We start from the raw sequence: 17757 nt of genomic DNA, 5'->3' as shown, positions 1-17757 counted from the left end.
CACCGCGAGATGGAAATGTGGTCAACACTGTCTTTTAGAACCCCTTAAATGCATTAACGCGCGTGGATGAGTCATTGTTGCTGTTTACAAAAAGTTTTGGTGATAATTTTGTGCCGGGATTCTTTAGCTCCTTGACGATGGATAGTTGAAGGTAAGTAATGTTTACTTATTTCGTAATTTTTGCGTAACCTTGGGATTAAACATCAAGATAATGAATTAGAGAGTTGCTTTTCATACCAATTAGACAGTTTATATTGTTCTTTAGTCCTAGGGGGGCGTTTATAGTGGGCTGACCTGTTAAAAGGACAGTAGGACTATCGACATCTATAACATTTTGAGTTCAAATCTTGATTACAGTTACTGGAATAAACCTTTAACCCTCGCAGAAATGTTAGAGGAAATTGAAAATAATAATGCTGACGTCCCTGATAGTATTGTCATATCCCCCCCCCCCGACAACGCCAATGATCCAATCACGGATGAAGATTCTGGCGATGAAGATCATGTTGAAATCAACAATTTGCCTGGTTCGCAACTTCGTGCTGAAGCAACGGCAGCAAAATAAAACAAATGTTGAAAGTGATAATTGACAGTGCGATGATGATATACCGATAGTAAAGTTTGTTGAACGTAAATGAATAAGCATTTACCTCTCAAATCCAAAGTTTTTAAGAATACTCCTTCACCGTGGCTGTCCGAGAACACAAAGTTGCTAATTAAATTAAGGGATAATGCCCTGCGGAAAAGTAGGCAAACTGGAAAACCGCAACACTGGGATTATTACAAATCTCTGAGGAATTTTACTAATCTTACTATTAATTAAGAATGATAAAAAAGCTTATTTTAATTTCCGTGCACGACAATGTACTTCATGGCTTAATTTATGCAGCAGCGGAATCATATCTAAAAAAGTCGTCGACATATAGTACCTTTGCACCTTCAAATACCTGATGATATTAATACGTTCTTCATCAAGTCTGTACCTAATCTAAACGGTAATATTGATCGAGTTATAAAGTTCTATAATAGTGGAAAGCTTAATGCTAACATTCCGGAGTTTAAGTTTCAAACTGTCACACCTGATCAAATATTTGACATTATTCTAAACCTGAAATCTAACGCTTGTGGTGTAGATAATTTTAATGTAAAATTCATCAAATTGTGTTGTCCTTTCTTAATCCCATTCATTACTCATCTTGTAAATACAGCCATTTTGGAGTGTGAGTTTCCGTCCTTGTGGAAAAGAGCCATCGTTAAACCGATACCAAAAATATTAAAACCAGGAAGTTATTCGGACCTTAGGCCGATCAGTATACTGCCAATGTTATCTAAAGTTTTGGAAAGATGCTTAGAGTTGCAAATAAGAAACTTCGTCACACAATTCAATCTACTACCGGAAATGCAATCCGGATTCAGACCAAATCATAGTTGCTCTACAGCCTTGGCGCATGTGATGGATGATATACTTTGTGCAATTGATGGTGGGAAGATTACGGTGTTGGTTCTATTAGACTACAGTAAAGCATTTGACACTATTGACCATAATATACTGTTAGCAGTGTTACGGCACCTTGGCTTTGGTAACTGTGCACTTAACCTCATGAAAAGTTTTCTAGAGGGTAGATCTCAATTAGTTAGTTTAAATCACAATACATTTTCTAATGTATTGACTGTTAAGTCCGGCGTACCTCAAGGTTCTATATTAGGACCACTGCTTTATACGTTGTACACAAGTCAGTTGCACAAAGTTCTAAAGACTTGCAGTTATCATCTATATGCGGACGACACACAATTATATTACTCCTTCTTTAAACATGAATTACATAATGCTTGTACAAAGATAAATGCGGATCTGAGTTTTCTCTATTCCCACTCCAAAGATCATAATTTACTGCTCAATCCTAAGAAATCCGTCGCGTTGGTATTTGGTGCAGGAGCATTACTTTCTGCTGAGTATGTAAAATTACGTATTGATGATGTACCAATTACTGTAAAAAATGTCGCTAAAAATTTAGGATTGTGCGTAGATAGTGATCTTGCTTTAGAGAACATGTAAGGAACTGTATACGCAAGGCTTATGGAAATTTGAAATGCCTGTATCCGCACCGAGCATTCCTGTCCGTTAAGACAAAAAAAATGTTGTGCGACTCGTTAGTGTTGTCGCAATTTAATCATTGTGACATGGTCTATGGGCCATGTCTTGATGCTGCCTCTGACAAACGTATACAGGTTGTTCAAAATGATTGTGTTCGCTTCATTTTTGGTCTTAGGCGTCGCAGTCATATCTCTCACAAATTGAGAGAATTAGCGTGGCTTAATATGTCACAAAGGCGGAATAAGCTTCATTCTTTATGTGTGTATCACTCTTTAATTACTACTGGGTTTCCGAAATATCTTAATAACAAGATGCGATACCGTACCGACGTACACAACGTGAATATACGGGGAAAGGGATTATTATCGATGCCCTCCTTCAAGTTTATTTCTAAATCAGCTTATCTGAAATCATTTTCTTACAACGCAGTTGTAATGTACAATGACCTTTCACCCGAATTGAAACGCTTGCCCTTAAAATTATTTAAATATCGTATGACATCTTTAATGTTAGACGATTAACGTGCACAAAGCAAATATGGCAATCACAGTAGGCATCACTGTCTATAGGGTAACACTGGTCGGATTATATTTACATTCTGTCAGTTATGGGTTCTTTCGCAGCAATTTTGAGGTTAAGTGGTAGAGCGGAGAAGAGCAGTCCCTCAGTATTGCTCTTCAACCGAACTTCGCCTTTGGGGTTGCAGTCTATTGCATATACGTGCATCTGTATCTTTAAACTGTAAAAATATGTACTACCTAATCGTATTTGTCAACTGCTGCATCACCCAATAAAGCTATATTATATATTATATTATATAAACCCAAATTGGTCAAGAAATTTAATTACACTAAACAAGATCTTCAGCCGAACTTTGAACAGTGGAGTCCAGTACAAACTGCAGCGAACAGTATGTCACCTGCTACAATATTTAAATTATTTTTTGATGATACTGTGATACGTGACCTTACCGACTTCACTAACCTCTACATCAAACAAAAAAACCTTATTGGTGATATCAAATCGGAAGAAATATATTGTTTCATTGGCGTGTTGTTGCTTAGTGGGTACTCTTCCGTGTCCAGAAAACGTATGTATTGGGAAAAGTGTGATGACTCTAATAATAAACTAGTATGTTCAGCAATATCAAGAGATCGATTCCAGTGTATTGTAACCGGCTGGTTACTTTCCTACTCTCTTTACAGTCTCTTCTTAAAATCCTTTACTTGGGGATGGTTCTTCCTATAAACATTAAGGGTTGTTGGGCGCCGGCTAGCTTCAGTCGATAATTCTTCTGGCCTCAAGGAGAGGGGAAAGGATAAATGAATAAAAATCAATAATCTTTATTAATACCTGTTGGGTTCTTTTTGTCTTAGAAATCGCCTTTTATCTGTAAGTAACACATATTAAAAGAAATGGGGGTGAGGCGGTACATCCTGTGAAAACAAAGTCAACTCATTCATACACAAAAAGTTACTGCATATAAAGGAAAAATATGTATTTATGATGTGAATTAAATCAAGGTATTTACTCTCAAAACCGCCGAGTACAGAAAGAAAATTAACTCGTATTTCAATAAATTCTTATCCACTTTAGTCGAAAGTCACCACAAAACTGCTGTAAATGCGTGTAGTAACGCTTTTAGGTTCGAGTCGTTTAAATGAATGCAAATAGTGCTGATAAGCACTAAATTGAACGCAACACTAGTAGGTAATTTAAATCGCCTTTACAAACATACCAATTTATAATAGTTTTGTAATAATAAAAATACAACGAAATAATGAATCTACAACGGGGTGAACTACAACGAATTAATAAATCTACAACGAGGCGAACTACAACGAACTATTGTCTACAAATACCTCGAGTTCATAAGTGCACCAGGACTTGGAGGTCACTTTGTCGCACGATCGATGTGGAAGTCGAATGAATTCGGACCGCCCACTGCAGGCTGCTGTTCGCTTTTGAGCTGGACCAATCACAGGCAGGCTGGTGTATCTCGATCTCAGTTTGGTACTCTCCAGCTGGATTGCGCACGTACCGACAACGGAATCCTTGCCTTGTTACGACGACTAGGAGAGGGGTTGCAACTTCCACCCCACCATCCACTAGCGCCCTATTGGCCGCGTCGCCAGACGCCTCTACCGGAAATCGTTTATAAGCAGCGCACCGACAGGGGAACTTCATCTGACTCTGAGCACTCGTTCAGACCAGACCACCTGCATCGGCTTTAACCGCACACGCGATTTCAACCGACGAACCGACTTCGGATCGGTTCATCTTCCGACCGCGAGAGGCAGTGAAGCGATCGAGAGAGAGAAGGAACGCCCACGACCAGACCGAAGAGGCACGAAGTAACGGAAAGGTGCTCTTTTCAGAGCAGGATGTCCCCTGGTGGGACAACCAACCCCAAACCCGTTGCCGCCGCCGCCACAGCGATGGAAACCACCGTCACGGACGTCCAGCGCACCGCCCTCATCCTCCCCTCATCAGCTCCGACGCCGCCTCCGGCACCGTCAACGAAGGAAACATCCCTCCTTCGACCAGCACCACCTCCACCGAAAGGCCAGCAACAGAAGAAGAGGCGCAAGAGGACGACCGATCCCGATGAATCATCGGACATGGACACCGGCAACGAGACCACCACCAGCGTCCGTACGTACTCGAGCATCGCCGCCCCAACAGCCCCAACCGCCGCCGCCCCGCAGCGACCACAACAAGCAACCCCGAAGAAGCCAAGGATCCCGCCGATCTACGTCGAAGAGATCCGGAACTTCATCACCCACGCGCGCAACCTAAAGGTCATCCTCCGGAAGACCGTCAACATTGTCGCCGTGGGGAAAGGAGCCCGCATCGTCGCCGATAGCCCGGACGAGTTCCGCGCGATCCAAGATTACTTGCGGAAAAGCTTGCTGGAATTCCACACATACGCCCTACCATCGGAAAGGGAACTCAAAGTCGCAATCCGAGGTCTGGCAACCACCATCACCCCCGACGAGATCGCCGAAGAGCTCACCGACCGCGGATTCAGCCCTACCTACGTGACCAAGATCCAGGGCAAAGGTAGAGAGCACAGCAACACTTTCCTCGTCACCCTGAAAAACCTGCCGGGCGCGTCCAAGGTGTACGAGATCACGGAGATGCTGTACTGCTGTCGCCTGAAAGTTGAAGCCTTCCGCACCAGCCGCCAAGTTCCGCAGTGCTTCGCCTGCCAAAGGTTCGGCCACTCGAGCGTCAACTGCGGTTACACGCCCCGATGCGTCCGTTGCGCCAAAAACCACCTGGCGTCGGACTGCAGAAGAAGCCAAGAGGAGAGGCCCACCTGTGCGAACTGCTCCGGAACCCATCCCGCCAACTACCGGGGATGCCCCTCCTACCTCGCAGCGGCGAACAAACGCAACAGGCGCACCGAGGAACCACTTTTGGCCACCGAGACAACAGCACCCGTGCAGGCAGTCCCTACCGTCGCCCCACGCGTCGACAGATCGCCCGGCCCCGACCCCTCTACATCCGAAGACGACGACCCCGATTGGCAGCCAGTGAAGAAAAGAGGGAAGAAGTCCAGGAGGAAGAAGAGAAACACACCCGACACCCGACAGCAGCAACCGGCACCAACCGCCACCGGAAGCGCGCGCCCAACCCCGACACCGATCTCCCCACCAAGCACACCACCTGCACCACCGGTCCGCCTCGGCAAACCGACGAAATCAGCACCCATCGCACCAGCACCGACATACACCGTCACCGCTCCCCAAGCACCACAGCACAACCACCCTACGCCACACCACACCATCTCCGCTATGGGCTACAACATCCACCTCCACAAAATCCAGGGATGGATCGAGCGGATTGCCTCCGCACACTCAGCCGGACACAGCATAATCCCGCTGCTGTTTGCGGCATTCGGCGAGATTTTCACGCCCCAACATGGATAAGACGAGGACAAGGAAGACCACTACCACCCTGCTGCAATGGAACATCAACGGCCTACGCACAAAAACCGTACAACTCAAACACATCCTTCGAACCTACAACGTCGACATCGCCATGATCGGGGAAACACACCTGTCCGACAAAACATCACTCCACATCCCCAACTACACCATCTACAGACGAGATCGACCGTTAGCAGCAGGGCAGCAGGCAGCCGGAGGCACCGCTCTGATAGTTCACCGACGAGTGGTGCACAGGCCGATCGACCTACCTACCAACTCACTCGAGGCCACCGGCATCGAAACAAAGCTGGGCGACCTTACCGGCAACGTCGTAGTGGTCTACCGCAGTCCGCGCAACAACATCGTCCTGCAAGACCTGGACGACGTCATGGCACTCGCGGACCATACCATCCTTGCCGGAGATCTAAACTCTAAGCATCCCAGCTGGGGCTCCACCACGACCAATACCTCCGGACGATCGCTTTACGCCCATTCCGAAAGGAAGGGGTACGAAATCATCGCTCCCGATCATCCAACACACATACCGGGCGACCCCGCACACCAACCAGACGTACTCGACGTAACGGTATTGCAGGCGATTCCGTACCCGTACGAGTTCGACATCGTCCAGGACTGGAGTTCCGATCACCTTCCCATCGTCATGACCCTTCACACGAAGCCGTCCGTCACCATACCCCCGAACACCAGGAAGATCACCAACTGGAAGAAGTTTAACGAACATCTCCAGAGAAGCATACCGTCCGGGAACCCCGACATCCGCACCCCGGCCGACCTAGACGAAAAAGTGCAGATCCTGACGACCAAACTTCAACAGGCGCTGGCCGCGGCCACCAAACAAGTCCCGGCCAAGAAGGCGAATCAGCTCCCTCAGTATCTCAAGGAGGAGATTAGAGAGAAAAGGAGACTCGTTCGGCGATGGCAACTCACCCGAGACCCTAACATAAAGAGACAGGTCAATGCCAAACAAGCCGCCCTCAAAAGTGCCATCCAGGACTTCAACAACAAATCCTGGAACGAGCACGTCGAGGAAACCATGACCCGATGCGGAAACGTCTTCCAAATCGGTCGTGCGCTTACCTCCAGAAAACCGCCGGCGTACCCCCTGAAGGGCCCAAACGGACACCGTTACGGCGCAAAGGAAAAGGCAGAGATCTTCGCCGAAACCCTTCGAGCGAACTTCACCCCGTTCCCCGTCGAGGACGAAGAACACAACAGACAAGTGGAAGAAGAGCTCGAAGGACTCCTCGCCGCCCGCGCGGAAAACGAACTTGCGTTCGTACCTCCGACGGAAGTCCGCACCATCATCCTCAAACAAAGACCTCGAAAAGCGCCCGGAGCCGACGGCATAACATATAGAGCCCTACAGAACATCACACGCCCAACGCTCGCCTACATCACGAGAGTGTTTAACGCCGCGATAGCGTTAGGACACTTCCCAACAAGCTGGAAGAAGGCGATTGTGATAATGCTACCGAAGCCCGGGAAAGATCTAGCCGAACCCCAGAGCTATCGACCCATATCCCTCCTACCGGCCCTGGGGAAGATTTTCGAGAGAGTACTGCTGGCCAAATTGCAACCAAACATAAGGCCCGAACAGTTCGGGTTTCGCAGAGAGCACTCGACAACGTTGCAAATCATCCGCTTGGTAGACGCCGTCGCCGAAGCCTACAACAGAGGTCAAGTCACAGTGGCCGCGTCGTTCGATAACGAAAAGGCATTCGACAAAGTGTGGACGACAGGCCTGCTCGTCAAGATGCACCGAACCCAAAACATACCCGCCTCGTTCACCAGGCTTCTCCACAGCTACCTTTCGAACCGAACCTTCCGGGTCAAAATAGAAGACCAGCTGTCGGAAGAGACGCCTGCCGCCGCGGGAGTGCCACAAGGAGGATGCCTATCGCCAGCACTGTTCAACATGTACGTGAACGACATCCCCCAAGCCCCCAACGTCAACATCGCCCTATATGCGGACGATCTCCTCGTCTTCTCGAGTTCAAGACTCCCGGACACGGCAACGAGACGAGTTCAGACGGCCATTGACCAAACGCTACGTTGGACAGGCCGCTGGCGGCTTAGACTAAACCCCTCCAAGACCCAGGCCATAATGTTTACCGGTCGCCGAACGACCGAGTTCACGAAGCTAAGGATGAACGGAGAGAGACTGGAATGGGCGGGCACCATCCGGTACCTCGGAGTCCTAATCGACCGGCGACTAAATTTCACGCAACACGCAGCAGACACGATCGCCAAAGGACGGAGGGCAAGATCCAGGTTGTACCCCCTACTATCATCACCAGCGCTGGCGCCAACAACGAAGGTACACCTGGTCAAGAGCTACGTTCGCCCCGTGCTGACATACGCCTCTGCAGGCTGGAAAGCGTATGTCTCGAAGACCAACTCTACCGCACTGGAAGCGGTACAATCCACCGCGCTGCGCGCGATTACCAGAGCCCCCTACTTTGTTTCGAACACCACCATCAGGCAGGACCTGCAAATGGACACCCTCGCCGAACACACTCGATCGCTGGCCGAAAGAGTATACCAACGAATGGACAACTCCGACCTCCAGCACATCAGAGACATCGCTCCTGTGGCTGGTACACAGGAGCAAAAGAAGAAGCGGCCAAGGAGGGTGCTGCAGAAAAACGAATAATCCTCAACCACTCTAGTTCCCACCAACCGCGTCAGCAAGAGGTGACGCAGCCCGTTGGAACCCTTGCCCAACAATCCTCACTGGTGGAACAGAGATGGAAATAGGACATCGCTCCAAGAGCAACACGCACACCCTCAGAAACAACAAACAAGACGACATGAACAACTAACCGCAGCAAGCAGTAAAAGCTAAACAGCTAGGGCTGCTGAAATATGGATGGCCTGCGGCCATCCAGCTCACCAAACGAAGGGGAACTTCACTTGTGCCTGGGCAAGCCTACCTTACCCTATACAAGCGACTGAGGCTGGTCGCTTGGGCTCAAGTACCGTCTCCGCACGCCATCACTTCCCGGCTTGACCGTAGTCAAGTCCGGCGCCATCCCACGTGCCAGAAGCGATCTTATATATGTACATATAGCCTCTGTATTATTTGTAAATATTGTGTAATATACGTTTTCAACCTCCGTTTGCCACTTACGTTACCCCGCCCGGTAACAATTGGCGCCCATACGTGTGAGTCAACCAGCAGCATCGCGCTCTGAGGATCTACGCCCACGCTCCCGCGACAGCCGACGCGCAACACCATGAATACGAGGAGCAGGAACACCCCGACGTCCAACTCCGGCGCCGACGAAGGTATCGACACTCAAACAACGGAGATGACCCCGGCAATCAACCCCGGTCTGGACCCGGCAACCCCGTCCAGTGGCGCCCAACACTCTCAACACACCCTCGACATGCTAAAGGCGCTGACCGACGCCCTCCAGAACGCACAGAAAACCGCATCACCGGACCTACCGACCTTCAGCGGCGACCACCTGGAGGACCCAACAGTCTTCTTCAGCACGCTCGAGCAGACAATCCAAACCACCGACCCGGCGGAAAAGTTAAAAACAGCAGCAGCACAACTAAAAGGGGAGGCTGCGAAATGGTGGAACAGTTACGAGGCATTTTCACCGACATACAACGACCTAAAGAACTACACCCGCGAAAAATACGACAGCAGCAAGATTCGCGGGAAGATGCAATCAGAATTCTTCGGCCGAGAACAAGGAGCAGAGTCGCCGCAGCAATTCCTCCAGAGGAAGGCACAGCTAGCAAAACGGCTGAAGATCCCGATCGGCGAGCACCTCGAGCTACTGAGAGACCTGCTGCACCCACGCATTAGAGTAGCCTTTTTAACCACAACACCCACTTCACTCCTCGACTTGGTGCGTCACGCCGAGGAAATCGAAAACTGCAACAAAGCGCTACCTCGAAACAATCAACCCAGACCATCGCCACCAACCCCCGCCGACAGACCTCCCAACACACCAAAGTGCCACCACTGCCCGGAATATCACTTCCACCGAGACTGCCCAGTACTGACCCGCCGCCGAGACCAGGGAAACGGGGCAGCGGTCGGGAACAATGCCCGGCCGTCCACCTAATCCAGACTGCGACCCGACCCAACCTACCAACGCTGGCAGTCAAGGTACGCGGAAAAAGCGTAAGAGCTCTCCTCGACTCCGGATCATCCCATAACTTCATCCAGAAGGAGCTCGCGTGGAAAATCCACCATAGCAACCACCAAACAGCCGGCCTAGCGAACCCCCGCCATCAGCTGGAAGTCATCGGCACATCCAGAGTCGAGTACACGCTCAACGACAAGCAAGAATCGGACGACTTCCTGGTGACACCAAACCTTGTCGTGCCCATGATCTTGGGACAGAAGTGGCTCCAAGAACATCGAGCGGTGCTGGATTACGAGAGAGCGTGCATCCACTGGGGAACCCATACAAGGCAGACAACACACTGGGACCAAGCTCCGAACCGCGGCCCAACAACGAGCGACTCCATAAACTTCGCCGGAGTCAAGCACGGGTTCCAACCACCACTCGATCGACGCCTGGCCACACTGCTGGAAACTTTCGGTAGCACACTGGCCGATCCTGCAACGCCCACAACAACAGCATCCACCACACATCGCATCCGAGTCACCAAAACAACGCCCTTCCGACTTCCGCCATATCGACATTCGCCAAACAAAAAGAAGGTCATCGCGGATGAAGTGGAAGCTATGTTAGCAGCGCAGGTGATCGAGCCCAGCACGTCCGAATATTGCTCGCCCATCGTCATAATTCAGAAAAAAGACGGCCGCCCGAGATTCTGCATCGACTACCGTCGTCTAAACGCCATCACAAAAGACGAGAGCACCAACCTGCCAGTCATACAGGAGACCCTCCGAGACCTGGGGACGGCCAAAGTTTTTTCCAGCCTGGATCTCAAATCAGGCTACTGGCAGGTGCCGCTAGAGACGGAATCCCGACATCTCACCGCGTTTTCAACCCCTGATGGAGCGAGTTATCAATTCAAAGTAATGCCGTTCGGGCTCAAGAATGCACCTGCTACGTTCCAGAAGCTAATGACCCAGGACGTTCTCGCCGGGTATTTACGGAAATTCGTCATGGTATACCTGGATGACATAATAATCTACTCAGACTCCTGGGACGAGCACCTCAAACATCTACACCTCGTGCTGGAACGACTGCAACGCCACAAACTCCGCTTGTCCCTCGAAAAGTGTCGCTTCGGGGTGCAAACGATCCAATACCTGGGCCACAACATCACGGCGAACGGGAACCGCCCGTGCCAGGAACACATCGAAGCAATCCGGACCGCAGACCGGCCCACCTCGAGGAAGAAGCTAAGAAGTTTTCTAGGATTGACCAACTGGCTACGAGAGTACGTGCCCCGGTGTGCCGAATTACAAGCACCGTTGGATAACTTACTAACAAAGAACACCCCTTTCCGATGGACAGCGGCAGCCGACGTCGCCTTTAGCCAGTTAAAAGCAGCACTTAGCAAACCACTCCAACTCAGCCGTCCGGACTTCGCCACTCCATTCGTGCTGCAAACCGACGCCAGCGAAAACGGGATTGCGGCCGTACTCTTTCAAGAACCCCACCCCGGAGAGAAAAAAATTATCAGCTACGCCAGTGCCAAACTTAACCACGCGCAGAGACGCTACCATATCAACGAACAGGAGTGCTTGGCAGTAGTGTGGGCCATTAAACGATACCGGCCATATCTGGAAGATAGACGTTTTACGTTGAAGACAGACAGCCGCGCTCTCCTGTGGCTGGATCGCACAAAAGACGAAAAGAGCAAGCTAACTCGTTGGGCATTACGGCTCCAAGAATTTACATTTGATGTGGTCCACTGTCCGGGGAAAGAAAACGAGCTTCCAGACCACCTGTCCCGCCACCCATCAGCAGAAGAAGCCGAAGAAGCCACGGCAGAAGACGTAAACCGCATGCTGCCACCTACGACCACACACGAGTCCAAACAAACCAACAGCACCCCGGTAATCGCGGCAGTGGAAGTGGCCAATTTGGCGGACCATGTGAAGGAGTGCCAAAAGACAAACGAAAACGCCATCGTTCTGGTACGCACCTGGCACAGGATACAGCAGGAAGGACCAGCGACACCAGCACAAGCAAGGTTCAACCGGGATTACACGGTGGACAACGGTTACCTCTACCGCAAAGCACCCCAAGGGAACCTACTCGTAGTCCCCTGCAGCCTTCAACCAGCGGTACTAGAAGCGTACCACAACGCAGCCACAGCTGGACACCCAGGAGCCGAAGAAACGGAACGGGCCATAATGACACATTACCACTGGGCGAAACTGGGAGACACGGTGCGGAATTATGTACGAGCATGTTGGATTTGCGCGGCAGTCAAAAGAGGCCCGGTCCAGGACGCCACCGTACGCCCACGCAAACCCACACGACCCTGGGAAGCGGTTTCCGTAGACTTGATGGGCCCCTACGACGCCACACCTACAGGCTACCGCCAGATAGTCGTGATCACGGACCTCTTCAGCATGTGGGTGGAGGCATTTCCAGTAAAGGAAGCAGTCGCTCCAACAGTGGTCAGAATCCTGGAACACGAGGTATTCGCACGCTATGGTTTCCCGAGAGCGATCATCTCAGACAACGGACCGCAATTCACATCAGTGACATGGGACGCGGCACTTCGGAAGTGGGGAGCAATGCACTGGACGACGCCCATATGGCACCCGCAGGCGAACCCCGTCGAACGCCGGAACCAAGAAATCAAAAAGGGCCTCCGCACTCATCTGGTGGGACAAAGCCCCAGCGCCTGGGCGGCCGTACTACCCATTGTCATGTTCACGTTACGTACGAGGAGAAACGCCGCTACTGGACTCACGCCGAGCCACGCGCTGCTAGGCTACGACCTACCCAGGCCAGGAGAGTGGAAAGCCAGGGATCGACCACCTCCACCGACAGGAGAAGCCCGAGAGGAGGTCGTACAGACGGTGCACAGGAACCAGGCACGATCCCGCAGCCGGTACGCGAACTACGGGCCAGCCCGCACCCAGTACCAAGTAGGCGACGGAGTGATGGAAAGATCCAGGGACCAACACTCCGGGAACTTTCACATGAAGTACACAGGTCCCTACACCATCGAAGCGCTGGCGGGCACAAACGCGTACTGGATAAGGCGAGGAAACGAACTGGTAAAGGTGCACGTACACGATCTACGCCCTGCACCCAACCAACCCACCCCGGCACCAGTACCGGAACTTCCGCCAAGAATCATTTCACCGACGCCACCACGGAACCAACGACAACCCCGTCACCGCCGTTTGATACAGCGCCTGCACCCCGCCGTCGCAACCCCTTTACAGGGGGGGGGATACTGTTACGACGACTAGGAGAGGGGTTGCAACTTCCACCCCACCATCCACTAGCGCCCTATTGGCCGCGTCGCCAGACGCCTCTATCGGAAATCGTTTATAAGCAGCGCACCGACAGGGGAACTTCACTTGTGCCTGGGCAAGCCTACCTTACCCTACACAAGCGACTGAGGCTGGTCGCTTGGGCTCAAGTACCGTCTCCGCACGCCATCACTTCCCGGCTTGACCGTAGTCAAGTCCGGCGCCATCCCACGTGCCAGAAGCGATCTTATATATGTACATTATATCCTCCGTATTATTTGTAAATATTGTGTAATATACGTTTTCAACCTCCGTTTGCCACTTACGTTACCCCGCCCGGTAACAGCCTTCTGTAATTTCGTAAATTCCCAATTTTCTTCGGCGCGCTGGGAAGAAACGTTTTCGTCTCCTACGCTGGCTCGATGGAGATTATTTCACTCGGTTCTTTTGCTTGCCTTTCTTATAAAAATCGCCTCTTAACTTAACGCTTTATTAATCTTCGCGCTTATAATTTGCGGGCGCGACTGACATAGATGTTGCTCCGAAAAACGGCGACGGGCAACTCTCTTCTGGTGCTTGAAATCCCCGTATTTATACTTTCTCACTTAGTATCCACTGACCTCAATTCGCTTTATCGCTCAAACTCGCACATGTATAAATAGTTTGAACGCCCGTGACTTAAGGACGGCATACTATTCATGAGAACCAATAGAGGTCGCCACTGCCAAATTGCAATGGGAAATTATATCGAACTTTGAGAATGACTCCTGGGCGTATACAATCATTTTTTAGGGTGGTTTTTGAAAATATAAATTCTACATGCATTACTCTAGAGCGACTATATAATTTTTTTTTTAGAAAGACAATAAGTAGTACAATATTAATAAAATAAAACGACACATTTTATTTTTTATTTTAAGCAATTGTTGAATTTTAAAGTATAGTCGCTCTAAAGCTGCTCTTCTTCTGTCAATATTGAAAATTTGGTCGGTCAAAATCCACTAATTTATCCGGGAGTCATTCTCAAAGATCGTATTTTTATACAGTTACGTATCAAAAAATGGCGGGAAGCAACAGTAGTCTAGCCATTTATTTCTAGATGGCACTGTTAAGAATGATACCGCGTTCGTAGCCAACTGCGCGACCTTCACCCATTCAACACAATGCCTTGACCTATTAATAACGGTAGTTTCATAAACGGCGTTGCCACGTTTAAGCAGGCATACATAAACACTTCAAATCAAGATTTCAGGGTTCTAAAACCTTAAAATGAAAAACGTGAAGTGATTTTTGTAATCACTAACCATAGGATTTGTAATTATAATGAACAAGTAACTTTGAAACAGTACCTACCATACTTTGCCTGTTTAATAAACCACTTGACAATTGTATTATCGAAGCCAATTCATGTTTCGGAAAATGGTACTTGCTTTGGAACGAAGTTTGATATCATGTTGTTCTCAGTAAACCTTTAACCTCCGAGGATGGTAGTTGTGTCTTTTTCACATTCCAATCGTCAAGTGAATACCACTATCATTAAATTTATCGTATTTTTTAGACATTGTTTACTGTGACAAATAATTAGTCTTTCTTTTTATTAAGGTGGCCATTACTTTGTTCTAGTGCCAGTGAACGTTAGATCACAGGAGCAATGATACGAAGAGATTGGCGAAGAATGGTTATTACGGCAAAATGATGAATTTGTACTTATGAAATATGTTTATTGAAAAGATAAAAACAATTAATATTATAATGTAGGCATCAAACATAAATGTTGAACATAGATTTAACTGATTTAAGTAATACAGAAAGTATTTAACTGTCGCATTTAATGATTGCCATGTACTCGTACGTCGGAACGCATCTCTGCATTGCAACATTGCTCTCAGCTCTGTAAAAAAAATGAGACAGATATGGTAATATCTACTAGGATGATCTATTACTATTTGGTTCAAAATATAATAATTGTACGCAATACTGTTATGTGGGCTCAATTTTAATTAATATAAAATTATTATTAATATACTTGCTAGTGACAATATTTTCGAGTAGGTATAGGTAGTATAATAATTAATTTGGAGTGCATGTAGTTTCGCTTTGCTACTTCCTTTCTTATATTGTAAAAATGATTATATTGTCAACAGCAAATGATATATTGATTATAATGATATATAATAACAAAAATTGTTTACAATAAACAGTTTTTCGAAAAATTATTATATCAACAAGATTTCCAAACCACCCTAGAGGTACTGTCATTGGCTCGTTACCTTTTTTTTTAAGTGGGTGTTCGCCAAATGTTGTTATTTGATCACTGTGCTCTCGTGAGTAACAAACAACAATTTCAGCCCTATTGTCCCACTGGGCATATGTGCATATTGAGCTCATGTAGGGAATCAAATTTAGGGCTCACGCTTAGCTTTACTTTGGCATAAATTCACAATAAAGTTTTCTTCTAAGATATTTATACAGGCAGTTCCTAGACATGATTTCGGAACAAAACTTAGTTTTGGGATTTTCTGTAGATAGGCAGTTCACGATTTTAGCTGAAACCGACGTAGGGAATCCAATCAAGGGCCTACACGTTCAGCCAGCTAGCTGTGATTCCGGAATAAAGTTTATGTCTTGGAGATTTCCTGTACAGGCAGTGGAGGATTGTAGCTGAAACGGACATAGGGAATCCAATTAAGGGCCTACACGTTCAGCCAGCTAGGTATGATTCCGGAATAAAGTTTATGTCTTGGAGATTTCCTGTACAGGCAGTGGAGGATTGTAGCTGAAACCGACATAGGGAATCCAATTAAGGACCTATGTTCAGCAAGCTAGATATGATTCCGGAACAAAACTTACTTTTAAGAGATTTTCTGTATATAGGCAGTTCACGAGTTTAGCGGAAACTGACGTAGATAATCCAATCAAGGGCCTACACGTTCAGCCAGCTAGCTGTGATTCCGGAATAAAGTTTATATCTTGGAGATTTCCTGTACAGGCAGTGGAGGATTGTAGCTGAAACTGACATAGGGAATCCAATTAAGGGCCTACACGTTCAGCCAGCTAGGTATGATTCCGGAATAAAGTCTATGTCTTGGAGATTTCCTGTACAGGCAGTGGAGGATTGTAGCTGAAACCGACATAGGGAATCCAATTAAGGGCCTATGTTCAGCAAGCTAGATATGAGCCATGTGTAATTAGTTTTCTGCGAGGTTTTCTGCTTTGGTTTTCCGCTTCTTCTTACACGCTTCCATCAACTGTGCTTCACGGTTTTTTATCGCATCTATTATGTATTGTGGATCAACACACTTTTTTCCCTTCCCGATATTGTTTCTTATAATTTCTGGGGCAATACACATTTTGTAAAAAGTTAATAATATTGGCACCATTTCATGTTCCCAAAAATGAATGTCTATTTCAATCTCCTCTATGTAGAGTGGAACTGCATCGTTAATATAAACAACAAAATAACATTTGCTCCTCTTGGTAATGTTCAAGGTGCCTTGTACTTGATAGTAATAAGAATGTCTTCTGTTTAAAGATATTTTGCCATCCTTTAGTTGCAAACAGGTGTTTTTTTTTAAAAGTAATATTTTTTCCAAATCAGTTTCCTCCAATTTTGAACAAGAGTACAGACATTTCACTTCCACGATGGCGTCTGTACCAACAAGACCTAGTGCAAAAAAGTTGATTAAAAAATTAGCAATTTAAAAACATACCATCTGGTGATGCTCCTAAAAATCCATAATCTTTATGTATCCACAATCCAGTGTTTGTTACAGTCACACTCTGCTTCTTTTCAAATGCCTTTATTGCCACCGATTCTTTGGAAATGCCATACTCTGTAGCTTCCGTGCTAAAAATATTTTTCCCCAGGCATTGTTTGACAATTCCGTGGCAAGGAGTGTACGGCCTTCGTTTAACTACTCTGCCGAAGTTTGATGCAGTAAGGCGCCGTTCTTTGAACTTTATGTACACATCATTAAAAAATTGTCCCATTGTTGCCTCAGCAATAGCAGGGATTTCATTCTCCTCCACCTATGGCACACAAAAAGTAGACTCTATTTCTAAATACATTATTTTTAAAATTTACATGCAAGTGTTGAATTAATCGTTGACATTCTTCTTCGATATTTTGCTCTTCTTCTTCTGGTTGTTCTGCTGATGGACCATAAGCAGTTGTATCTATCTTTGTGACAGGTTTCACAATGTTCTTCCTTTTGAGACTAACTTTTTTCTGGACCAATCTCCTCCGTACTTTGCTATCTTTTATCGCCATATTAGTTTTGATGAACTGTTGATAATTTTCACCAATTGTGGCACCTGTCACATTCTTC

This window comes from Photinus pyralis, unplaced genomic scaffold (genome assembly GCF_008802855.1).
Source record: "Photinus pyralis isolate 1611_PpyrPB1 unplaced genomic scaffold, Ppyr1.3 Ppyr1.4_LG10, whole genome shotgun sequence".
NCBI classification, from domain to species: domain Eukaryota; kingdom Metazoa; phylum Arthropoda; class Insecta; order Coleoptera; family Lampyridae; genus Photinus; species Photinus pyralis.
The sequence above is the reverse complement of the archived record's forward strand: the minus strand, read 5'-3'. Positions refer to the sequence as shown.